Below are 11433 nucleotides of genomic sequence, written 5' to 3' on the forward strand. Positions count from 1 at the left end.
TAGGAGATGGAGAGAGAAATGTTTATTCAAAACCAGTAGCACGTATAGAATAAAATAAAAGCTATGGGAATGCACAACAGAAATTGTATTTAAATTAATTATGAAGACAGAAGTGGGTTTATCAAATGAAATGCTAATAAATGTGGTTGAGGGGGTAAATGAGTTATTATGCAGGCACGTGTCTGCATATTAACACATCAATGCGCTTTGAGCAAATTGTGTATTTGACTCCAATATTCGATTTTAATCAAGTGCTTTTGATTGGTTGACACATGAGACTTCTTGGCTGAAGTTTGATGAGAAAGACTTTGAGCTAGATTTATTTAGATCTCATCTGCACAAATCCTCTTTTCACCTAAAAGTACTAGGGTGGCCTATTAAGGTACACCTTAATAAAATGGGAATGGTTGGTGATATTAACGCCCTGTTGTGGCACATTAGTTTATGTGAGGGGGCAAACTTTAAGATGGGTGGTGACCATGGTGGTCTTTTTGAAATCGGCCATCTTGGATCCAACTTTTTTTATTTCAAAAGGAAGAGGGTCATTTCACATATCAAATTTATTGTTAATTTCACAAGAAAAACAATGGTGTGCTTTTAGCGTAACTTTATTCTTTCATGGAGTTAATTACAAGTTTCTGACCACTTATAAAATGTGTTCAATGTGCTGTCCAATGTATTGGATTGCTAATGCAACCCTCTTGTCCCGTTCTTCACACACTGATAGCAACACCGCAGGAGAAATGCCAGCACAGGCTTCCAGTATCCGTAGTATCAGGTGCTGCACATCTTGTATCTTCACACAAAATTGCCAGTCTACTCGAGCACAAAAGAGCCGGGGTAATAAAATAAAAATATTTTTAATAGTCATACATTTCTATTTGTTTCTTTCTTTGATTTGTGTGTTAATTAAATTATTTATGTATTATAATGGTTTTCTGTAGGTTTTTAGGTAATTACATGGTTTGAATGTCTCATGAGGAATGAATAACATTATTCTATTATACATTGTAACTAACTAATAAAGTTTGTTTCACAGCTAACCATAATTACATGTTTAAACTGAATGAATATAATTTTAACAGTTGGACTTGTTTGGATTGAATGGGGAAAATACATTGTATTAAATTGCATGTTTTTTTTAAATCGATAAAGACAGGAGAGGGTTTTATTTAAGCACTTAAGCATCCAAAAGCACAAACGGAGCACTTTAGCTCTATAAATAGTGCTAATGAATTTCATCATGTAGATTCCCCCTCTAAAGTTCATGCATCTAAAATCTGGAATATAAGATGCATTTTCTGGCAGATTTGATGGCTATTCTTCTTTGCCAGTACACAAACCACATCCAAACTCAAGTTTACAGCAAAACATAATAATGACCAAAACAAATTAGACATGTTTCTTTTAATTACACACTTCAGAAAGAGACAAAAACACAGCGAAAGTAATTCACATTACACTATAGTTCTTAAATGTATAGGCGTAAATTGACCAGTTTAATGCATTTAAATTGCATATACTATTTCCATCCAAACTAATATATCATACATATATTTGATGCATATTTGCCAATCATGCATAAATAGTGTTAACAGACTCAATGTGTGTTTAAAACACAAAAAGCAGAACATTTAACACCAATAAATTTTATTTCTTTAAAGAAACAATGCATTGAAGTGTTTAGTTTCTGCTCAAAGGGCAGCACGGTGGATCTGTGGTTAGCACTGTCGCCTCACACCAAGGTTGCTGGTTCGAGTCCTGACTGGGCCAGGAGCCATTTCTATGCGGAGTTTGCATGTTCTTCCGGTGTTGGCGTGGGTTTCCTCAGAGTGCTCTCCCACAATCCAAATGCATGCGCTAAACTAAATTGACCATAGTGTACGTGTGTGTGAATGAGTGTGTATGGGTGTTTCCCAGTACTGGGTTGTGGCTGGAAGGGCATCCGCTGCGTAAAATCTATGCTGGAATAGTTGGCAGTTCATTCCACTGTGGCAACCTCTGAAATAGAGACTAAGCCGAAGGAAAAGAAATGAATGGGTTTCTGCTCAAAAATAGTTTGTTAGCACTTATGCAACTACAGTAAGTAAAGCTCTTCAGTACACTGAAAAATTATTCAGAGATGATTACTTGGATTTACTAAAAAAAGTTTACGTTAAGTGGTTGTAAACAATTTATTTGTGTTGAATTTAAACAAACAAATTAAGTTGAACATTATTAAACTTAATTTGTTTAAATTCAACACAAATAAATAGTTTGAAACAGTTATGCATGCAACACTTCAGTGTAATTTTCCACTTTAGTTATGAAAAATAAAAGCTCACATGAGTATTGAGGAAAATATATATAAATATATTTGAGTATTATTCTGGCAAATATTTTATTTTTTTTTTAATTTATTTTTTATAACATTTTTATACATTACTGACAAAAAAGCCTCACATTAGTTCATTTTCCATTCCATTACCAAGCTTTCTATTAATGTTAACTTTATTAGGATAGGACAATATTTAAAATCTGAGGGTTAAAAAAAATCTAAATGCTGAGGGGAAAATAATCACCTTTAAAAGTTGTCTAAATAAATAAATGCACATTACTAATAAAAATAAGTTGATATATCTACAGTAATATAATACCGAACCTAACATTCTTATGGACCTAAAATAACTTGATATTCTGATGATTTCTGCTATGCCTTTTTACAATGTATTTTTAGCTATTGTCAGAATTACCCGTTTTTGTGGTCAAGAATCACTTATTTTATTGATTTAATAATAAAAAAAAAATTTAACATGCAATTCACATCCATAAATCTAAATATTTAGATACATAGGGCATACAACAAATCATCTGTATCCAAACTAGACGCTTAAGTCTGAGAAACTGGCTAAGATTGAAGTCTATGTTTACTATGTTCACAAAAAAAAACTAAAATCAAAAGCATCCAACCTGCTGAATAAAGCATTCATTCTTCCTTTACATCTTTTTGATGTTACTTCTGTTGTACACAAAGGAATTTATAATGAAGAGTATTGGAAAAAAACAGCCATTGATGTCCATAGTAATTTTGTTCCTACTATGGATAGCTGCTTTCATCCAGCGTTCTTCGGAATATCTTGTTCAAATAAGAAAAAGAAAGAAGAAAATTTAAGAACCACTTGAGGAAACGTTCACCTCTGGGTAAACTATGCCTTTAAGTATTTTAAACATAAGTACAAGCATCATTTGAATCATTTCTCATGTCCAAAAGGTCTACACCTCTACAAAAATGAGAGAGCAGAGATGTGAGGCAATGGGTGAAGAAAGAATGTCTCCACATGCAGTCTTTCTGAAGGACAGAGGCCGAGCGTGACCAAGCGCTTATTAAAAAGCGGTGAGTGAGTGAGATGAGGATGCCGGTGCTTGCCAGACCACCAAACAGCAGGGGAAGGCAAAGCATGACCAAGAATGAGACTCAGGTCACGACATGCAAGAAAATAGATGAGCGAGAGAAGCAGAAATACATGTGGGAAAGGTTAGAAGAGTATCTGAAAGATATGGTAGCGTTAATTAATGGGGAATTTTGTCATTTTGTTGAATTTCAAAAGTAATGACTGCTTCTGGTGGCATGGTGGCTCAGTGGGTAGCACGGTCACCTCACAGCAACAAGGTCACTGCTTCAAGTCCTGGCTGGGCTAGTTTGCATTTCTGTGTGGAGTTTGCATGTTCTCCCCATGTTGGTGTAGGTTTCCTCTGGGTGCTCTGGTTTCCCCCACAGACCAAACACATGTGCTATAAGTCAATTGGATAAATTAAATTGGTCGTAGTGTATGAGTGTGTGAATATGGGTGTTTCAGTACTGGGTTGTGGCTGGAAGGGCATCTGCTGTGAAAAACGTATGCTGAAATAGTAGCCTCTTCATTCCCCTGTGGCGACCTCTGAAATATAGACTAAGCTGAATGAAAATGAATGAATGGATTGCTTTCAAACAGGTCCATCAGATGGCATTTATGCTTCCATGAGGTGCAATATATTCAATATCCATTCGGTCAAAAGATTGGAATAATTCATAAATATTACTACAATTTTAAAAATAACTTTGATTAGAATTAAAGAACTTGTTTTATTCCTGCCATTTTTTAAAAATCACCATTACTCCAGCGATTCATGATCCTTAATGTATCATCTTTTTTAATTCCTTCCTTTAATTCCTCATTTCTTTTTACTTTATTGAATTCCGATATTTTTTAATAATGGCTTAGTTTCTATAAATTTTAAAAACAATGTTGTTTTTGTGATTAATATGAAGTTCATTTAACACCATTTATTTGAAAATCTTGTAAAATTAGAAATGCACTCTAAACAAAATGTTGGGTTATTTCCAGACAAACATCTGGACAAATCCAAATATTGTTTCATTTGGGCCAATACACTTAATTGTAAATAGTTAACCAATCAGTTTTTGTTTGTGTTTTTCCCACAACTGGGTTGAAATAACCCAGCATATTTCAGTGTAGACCTAAAGTGTGCACCACAGTTTTCTACAATAAGAGGTTTTCTTGAGCCACAACTCAGCATATTAGAATTTGGCAAAGATTTGAGTAATGATGCATATCTATATTAAAAACTGTTTGGTAACACATCAAGGTGTCCTTGTTACACATTCTGTGAGCTTACTACTAATTACAGTTAATCCCACAATCTTACCCGAGGTATGTTAATATTCTCAGTAGTTGAATGAATAGTTATGCTGTAACAAGTACACCTTAAAATAAAGTGCAACAATTTTTTTAACTGTGTTTTCTAATGCAGCCTTTTAATATTTTACTGTAAAAGGTTGGGGGATGTCGACTAATTTGAAGTCTAATGTGAAAAATTGTGATAGACGATGGCATCGTCACAAGGCGGCGGTGAATTAATCATTAATAAATAATTAATTAATTCATAATGAATTCATTATTTGTAGCCTACCGTTTCAACTACCTGACCCGCATGGTCTTTGTTTTACCAATAACCAAGTCAAAAATAAGGATAAGTCACACACAAATTTCCACCCGTCAATCACTTTTCCACAGGACTCTAGCATGAATAGGCGGAGTGATCTGTGTCGTTATAATGGCGTCGACAAACTTGGTTGGTAAAAACCAACAGAAATCAACCAACATCTGAGGTTTTTGCTAAAATACAAGCATGAAAGCGAAAGATTGAAGCAGTGTACTGATGCTGTGACAAGTTACCTGATATATTCAAAAGACCGAAGAGTAACAACTATAGCGAGACACCATCCAGTGAAACATCCTTGACAAACTGTTAGATGTGCACTGCTCTTTGAGGTTTTGTGCTCAAAGCAGCTGACTGCTGGAACTCAGGCGCGCGCAAACGCTGCAGCACATGACAGAGTGTGTGTGCGGTCACGCGATGCGCATTTTCAGCGGTATTGTGTGGAAGGAGGGCTCTTCAGAAATGCTAGATGAAACGCCAGTGTGGCCGTGAATTGTTTTCGTTCTAAAATGTTATTTCGGGATGCCGGCTCAGCATTGTGATTTCTATCAGCCATCGGTAGGGCCAGACGGAATCTGCGGATGTTTTTTGCTATTTCTGCTGTGAATTTGGGTAAAAGTCTGCAGAATTATTTTGGGAGTATCATAACTAAAACCTTACATGTATGAAATAAAAAATATTATCTTTTTAACTTATTTAAATGTTTAAAAAGCAAATCCAATTAGATTCACTTTATTTGGTAAATAAAGCAAGTTTGTCATTTAATATATGAAGTAAAAGACAGAAAATGTAACTGTACAAACGTCATTGTACAAAAATCAGATGAACATTAGTCAATATTACTGAAATGAATTAAAAAAACCTGAATAAATATACATGTATACACATTTACTCAAGTAAAAGAACAGAATTATTGATGGGCTAAAAATCTGTGCAATTCTGCGGAAAATCTGTGCAATTCTGCACGCACATATTCCGGGTGGGCCTAGCCATCGGCGATAGACAATGGCATCCTCTATCGACCCAACCCTAATACTGTAGATGCGGACTTTAACATAAAATATTCTTTCAGAAACAATTTTAATGCAAGTATTCATTTAAAGTTTAACTGCATACATCAACACAACCTTCGAAATAGACCAGATTAGGATTTTTAAAGGGATAGTTCACCACCTCACCCCCCCCCCCCCCCCCCCCCCCCCCAAAAAAATGCTAATTCTATAAATTTACTCATCCTCCACTTTTTCCAAACCGGTTTCAATTTATTTCCTCTGCTGAACACAAAAGGTGATATTGTGAAGAATATTTCTACAAGATTTAGCCATTGACTTCGTTTTTTTTTTTTTCCTACTATGATTGCCAGTGGCTACAAATTATCAACATTGTTCTAAATATCTTCTTTTGTGTTCAACAGAAAAAAAAAAAGAAACTCAAAGATTTGGAACCCCTTGAGTGTGAATAAATTGTGATTTTTTTTTTTTTTTTTGATTGAACTTTCCCTTTAAGTAGACTAAATGTTACCAACCTCATAACAGTTAAAAGCAGCATTTTTACAATTTTGTACACACTGAACGTCTCTCAAACTGTGCCGAATTGTCTTCAGGGACCACTGTTCCAGGTTCCTGGCCGATAAAACACAGAAGTTGCAAAGGGACGTCTATTATCACCCTCTGCGGCTGCTTATCGGTCTAAATGTGTGACTTTGGGTCAATACAATCAGTTCTGGGGGAATGGGAGAGAGCCTAAATTTAACCGCCTTTGTTTACCCTTATCTCACGAATGCTGAAAACTCTCTCACCAAAGACAAGATTACCCAAAATGTAAAGTTTCTCTTCTCTTAATCAGTGAACCGACCATTTATGTATGCGGTTTCTATTGCAATCAACCACATTTATTACCCTGGAGTCTGGACCACAAAACATCATGTTGCATTGATATATTTTTGAAAATAGCAAAAAATACTTATTGAATGATCGATTATTTTATGGCGTAAATCAACAGAACACTGAATAAAGATCAGCTTCCGCCGATATAACTGGAAATTATTCAAATATAATTACTTCAAAAATTACTTTAATTTATTACTAGTAATATGCATTGCTAAGAGCTTAAAGGTTCTGTGAATTTACAAATAATGTATATTTATTTTTAAAATGTATTTATTTTGTATTTTTTTAATAGAATATGCAAAAAGGTAAAAAATTGGGATCATACAAATACAAAGAAAATGAAACAACAAAAACAACAACAATATAGTCAGGTACTGGCAGGTGCATGTGTGCGTGTACGTGTTTTTAAGACATATCGGGACAAAAATCTTTATAATGACATAGGTATTGCACAGATATTACAAAAAGGAGGTGAAATATGAGGACATTGGTGACGTCCTCATTTCTCAAAATGCTTATAAATCCCACAGGATGAGTTTAATCATTAATCATGGATTTATTCATGTCATCTCCAACTTCAGTTTCTCATCATATCATCTGACCAATCAAAAGCTCTCTAGTATCTGACATGCCCCACCCCTTCAAGACGCTTCTCATTTGCTTTTAATTTGATGTGCTCGAGCTCAGCCACTCTCACTGATGTTGTGATACCTCACAGAGTTGTGATAAAACAAAATGCTATTGGCTGTTTTTTTTTAAGAAAGGGGAGGGGAGTTCCCCGTCTTTGAGTTTTAGTTCAGATTAAAAGACAAACATCAAATAAAAATGCACATTTTAAATCATGGGACCTTTAACTTGGATAAATTTGTTAATTTCTCAATATTTAGCTTTTTTTTTATACCTTCAGATTCTAGATATTCAAGTAGTTTTTTTTCCCAGCCAAATTGAACAAACAATAGAAGGTTTATTTATTCAGCTTTCAGATGATGTATAAATCTCAAAATTAAAAAAAAAAAAAATGGCACTTATGACTTAGTTTTATAGTCCTTGGTTACATTTATTTGGTTGTTCAACTGATTAACAGTCTGATTACAATGAAATACTGAAACAAACACCTTCTATGGGTTGCTTGCAGTTGACTAGTCATTCAACAACTAAAAGCCTATTCATTTACATTCAGATGAACCTGAAAGCAGCCTCTACATTTAAAATTATTAGTCGACTACTTGATGAAATCTCACTAACCAATTTTCTAGTGTGTTTTTATAATTTATGATAAATATTGGAGAGCAGAATGTTAACCCTGCTACTGAACTTACAGAAACCTACATACTATGCTGATGAAAATGACCAAATAGTTATGCTTTGGGTTGTATTAATCAGTCGGAACACAAATAGACCACCAAAAGTTAGTAAAAAAATCTAGAAAAGAAAAAAAAAAAAAGGGACTCTTTCTACGCATCTGTGTTTGTGATTGGTCAAACTAAATTTGTATTTCCAGGGCAAGAATTTTGAAAATATTCATGTTTGTTCTTACCATTTCCAGTCAAGCAGATGAAATATTAGGCTAATATCATATTTAATACTGCTCATTTGTATATTTTACCACCTATTAAATTTGGTTTGTCAAAATATTGCACAAAGTCCTCTAAACGATTTAGCAGTTCTTCCTGTGGTTTAGACAGAACAAATACGTGGAACACCATATTTAGAGGTATATTATCCATGCAATACATTACAATGTTTACTTTGGTAACTGACCAAATCAGGACATGAGTGTAAAGCTATAGATTATAAACAATGGTTGTTTCAATACATGTATTATTTACATGCAAAATAATAGACTTCTTATGCACAGAAACGTGAAAAAAAAAAATGGATTTTTCTCAGTTCTGAATTCATCTACGATCTTTTTACTCAGATTTGGACCCCCGTTCTTCAAAAAAAAAAAAAAAAAAAAAAAAACATTTTGTTCAAAAGTCTGATTGGATGCATTTTCTGTACTCCTGTTTCCGCTGAGACATACACCCTTAACAGTGAACTACTGTAGGTCTCTCTGACCTCTAGGTCAAAACTAAAGAGCTTAAATCATTCCAATTTTTACAAACATAATGCAGCATGATGGGGAGATTACCATAATCATCTCTGATTACAATAATGTTTTTTTTTTCCTAAAATTCCCTGAAGGAAAAAAAAAACTGCTGTCTTGGAAGAACCTTGAGGGACACTGCAAAAAAAAAAAATGGTACACTGCAAAAAAATAAAAATAAATAAAACAAAAAGTCATAACTACAAATGTTTGTCTGTTACTTTATCTTATTTTAAAAAGTTATTTGTGTTTTACCTAAAACAAATTAAGCTATACAACGTTTACCTTAGTCAGTTTGTTTGATGAAAGTTCATTTGACTAGAAAAGTTTTACAAACTTTAAAACAAACAAACACAAGGTAGCAATAATTTTTACACTGTATAAGCTAGTCCTTTTCAATGTGATGTCCATAAACATTTCCTGCCTTGTCAAACTATCTTATAACTGCAACAAAAGGCAAGTTAATCATAACTTAACGTTATACCAGCTATTATATTATTATTTATCAATATATAGACCTTTTTGGATTCTCCTAAGCTATGCAATTTAAATTATTAATTATTATTATTATTATTATTATTATTATCATTGTTTACATTCATTAAAATGGTCTATAACTAGGGCCAGACAGAAACTGCGGACATTCCTTGGTATTTCTGCTGAACATTTTCAGAAAAAAAAAAATAGAATGATTTTGAGTATCAACACAAAACTTTTATGAAATAATAAATATTACCTTTTTAACTTTAATGTTTACAATGCAAATCCAATTATATCAATTTATTTGATAAAGCAGGTCTATCATATAGTATATCAACTAAAAGACAGGAAATATTACTTTAAAACTGTATCATTAACTCATATCAGTCAATAATATTGCAGAAATTAATCTAAAAACTGAGTAAATATAAATTTACACATTTACACAAGTAAACACCGATTTGATTGGCCAAAAATCTGAGCACTCAGATTCCGTGTGGGCCTATATATAAAACTACATAAGAATACATGAAATTATCATAGGAAGAACCATATTAAGCAATGAAATTACTAACAGTATGAGTAAAATGCTATTGACACGTGTGCTATAACAAATACAAACCGAAGTCTTACAAAAAAGACTTTTTTTTTGACTATTGAGAGATCCATAATTAGCCTCAAGCACAAAAGCACCTACAAATCCAGTCAGATCAACCCAACAAGGAAACAAAACACGCTAAACAGCACGCAAACACATCCACGTCTGGCCAAAACAATCCGGATTGATCAGGATTTGTGCTGTTTCATTAGACCCACAACCCGAACTGAATTGGGATGATATCCATGATGTTACCAGTCAGTCGTCATCGTAGTGTACTTAATAGTGTGCTTCTACTGTCATCTAGCGGCCAACTAGGTGTATATAACAAGTTTGTGTTGCTTCTTGCCAAGCGACTAACAAAACCTCTTACCTTAATACATAGGCCTATCTTGTTTTGATACTCCTCAAACATTGTGTTGGGTTTAATTATTCATCCTCACAGTTTTAAGCGATTAATTCATGTTGGTTTTCCTACTGATACAATTCTTACTAAAAAAAAAAAAAACTGTTCGGCCAAAGCACATCTTCCGTCATTCTTTTTTGAACAGGTAACTGGCTTAGGCAGCGCCACACCTGGACTTTTATTAGCTAATTAGGTCAGGGGGGCGTGGTAAAATCAATCTAAGCCAAAAGGAAGCTTTTTATTGGACAGAATTCGCACATGCAAATAAGTGCGAGGTGAGTTTGCTTTCCCTGAACATAAATATTTAATTTATTTAAAAGCTGATTGTGTTACATTTATTTCCATTCATCTGATAAACGTTAACGTTTAGGGATACAATATCATTTACATGTAAAAAAAGCTAAAATATTACATAAACCACATCCTTTAAATTAAAATTTAAGTCTGATTAAATTACATTAGAAATTATGCGTTTTAAATCTAAATGACTTATGTATTAGCCTATAAAATTAACTTATATATTACATGTTATAAAAATTAATTAATAATTATTTGTTTATTGTATTTTCATAGTCAATTGTACTATATAACTATCTAGGTGAATTGGATTAACTAAATTGACTGTAGTGGGTCAATCTTGCATTTCTTGCATGCTTTTAACACTTACTTTTGCTTCACAGAGATCTTCTAGATATTCAAGTTTTTCTCAGCCAAACAATGACATATGATATTCATACAATAAATGAAATTTATTTATTCACCTTTCAGATGATGTATAAATCTCAATATTAAAAAATGACACTCATGTGTCACTCAGTTTTATAGTCCTTGGTTACATTTATTTGGTTGTTCAACTGATTAACAGTTTAATTACAATGAAATACTGAAACAAACACCTTCTATGGATTGCTTGCAGTTGCCTAGTCACTCAACAACTAAAAGCCTATTACATATTAACTCACAATTTGTAAAAACAAATATTTTATTTCAT

At 33.3% G+C, this 11433-nt stretch overlaps 1 protein-coding gene and 1 long non-coding RNA gene across 4 annotated transcripts in view; one reads left to right on the top strand and one right to left on the bottom strand.

Annotated features, from left to right (window-relative positions):
- The window catches only part of cacna2d2a (calcium channel, voltage-dependent, alpha 2/delta subunit 2a), a 584267-nt gene extending 573674 nt beyond the window's left edge, over positions 1–10593 (bottom strand). For all 3 annotated transcript variants that reach the window (XR_012407349.1, XM_073952940.1, XM_073952943.1), the window contains exon 1: positions 10410–10593. The gene's annotated coding sequence lies outside the window, so the exon portion shown is untranslated. The remainder of the gene's footprint in view (positions 1–10409) is intronic.
- The window catches only part of LOC141386380 (uncharacterized), a 161905-nt gene that overhangs the window by 117364 nt on the left and 33108 nt on the right, over positions 1–11433 (top strand). The window lies entirely within an intron of this gene.

Source organism: Danio rerio, chromosome 6, assembly GCF_049306965.1.
Source record: "Danio rerio strain Tuebingen ecotype United States chromosome 6, GRCz12tu, whole genome shotgun sequence".
NCBI classification, from domain to species: domain Eukaryota; kingdom Metazoa; phylum Chordata; class Actinopteri; order Cypriniformes; family Danionidae; genus Danio; species Danio rerio.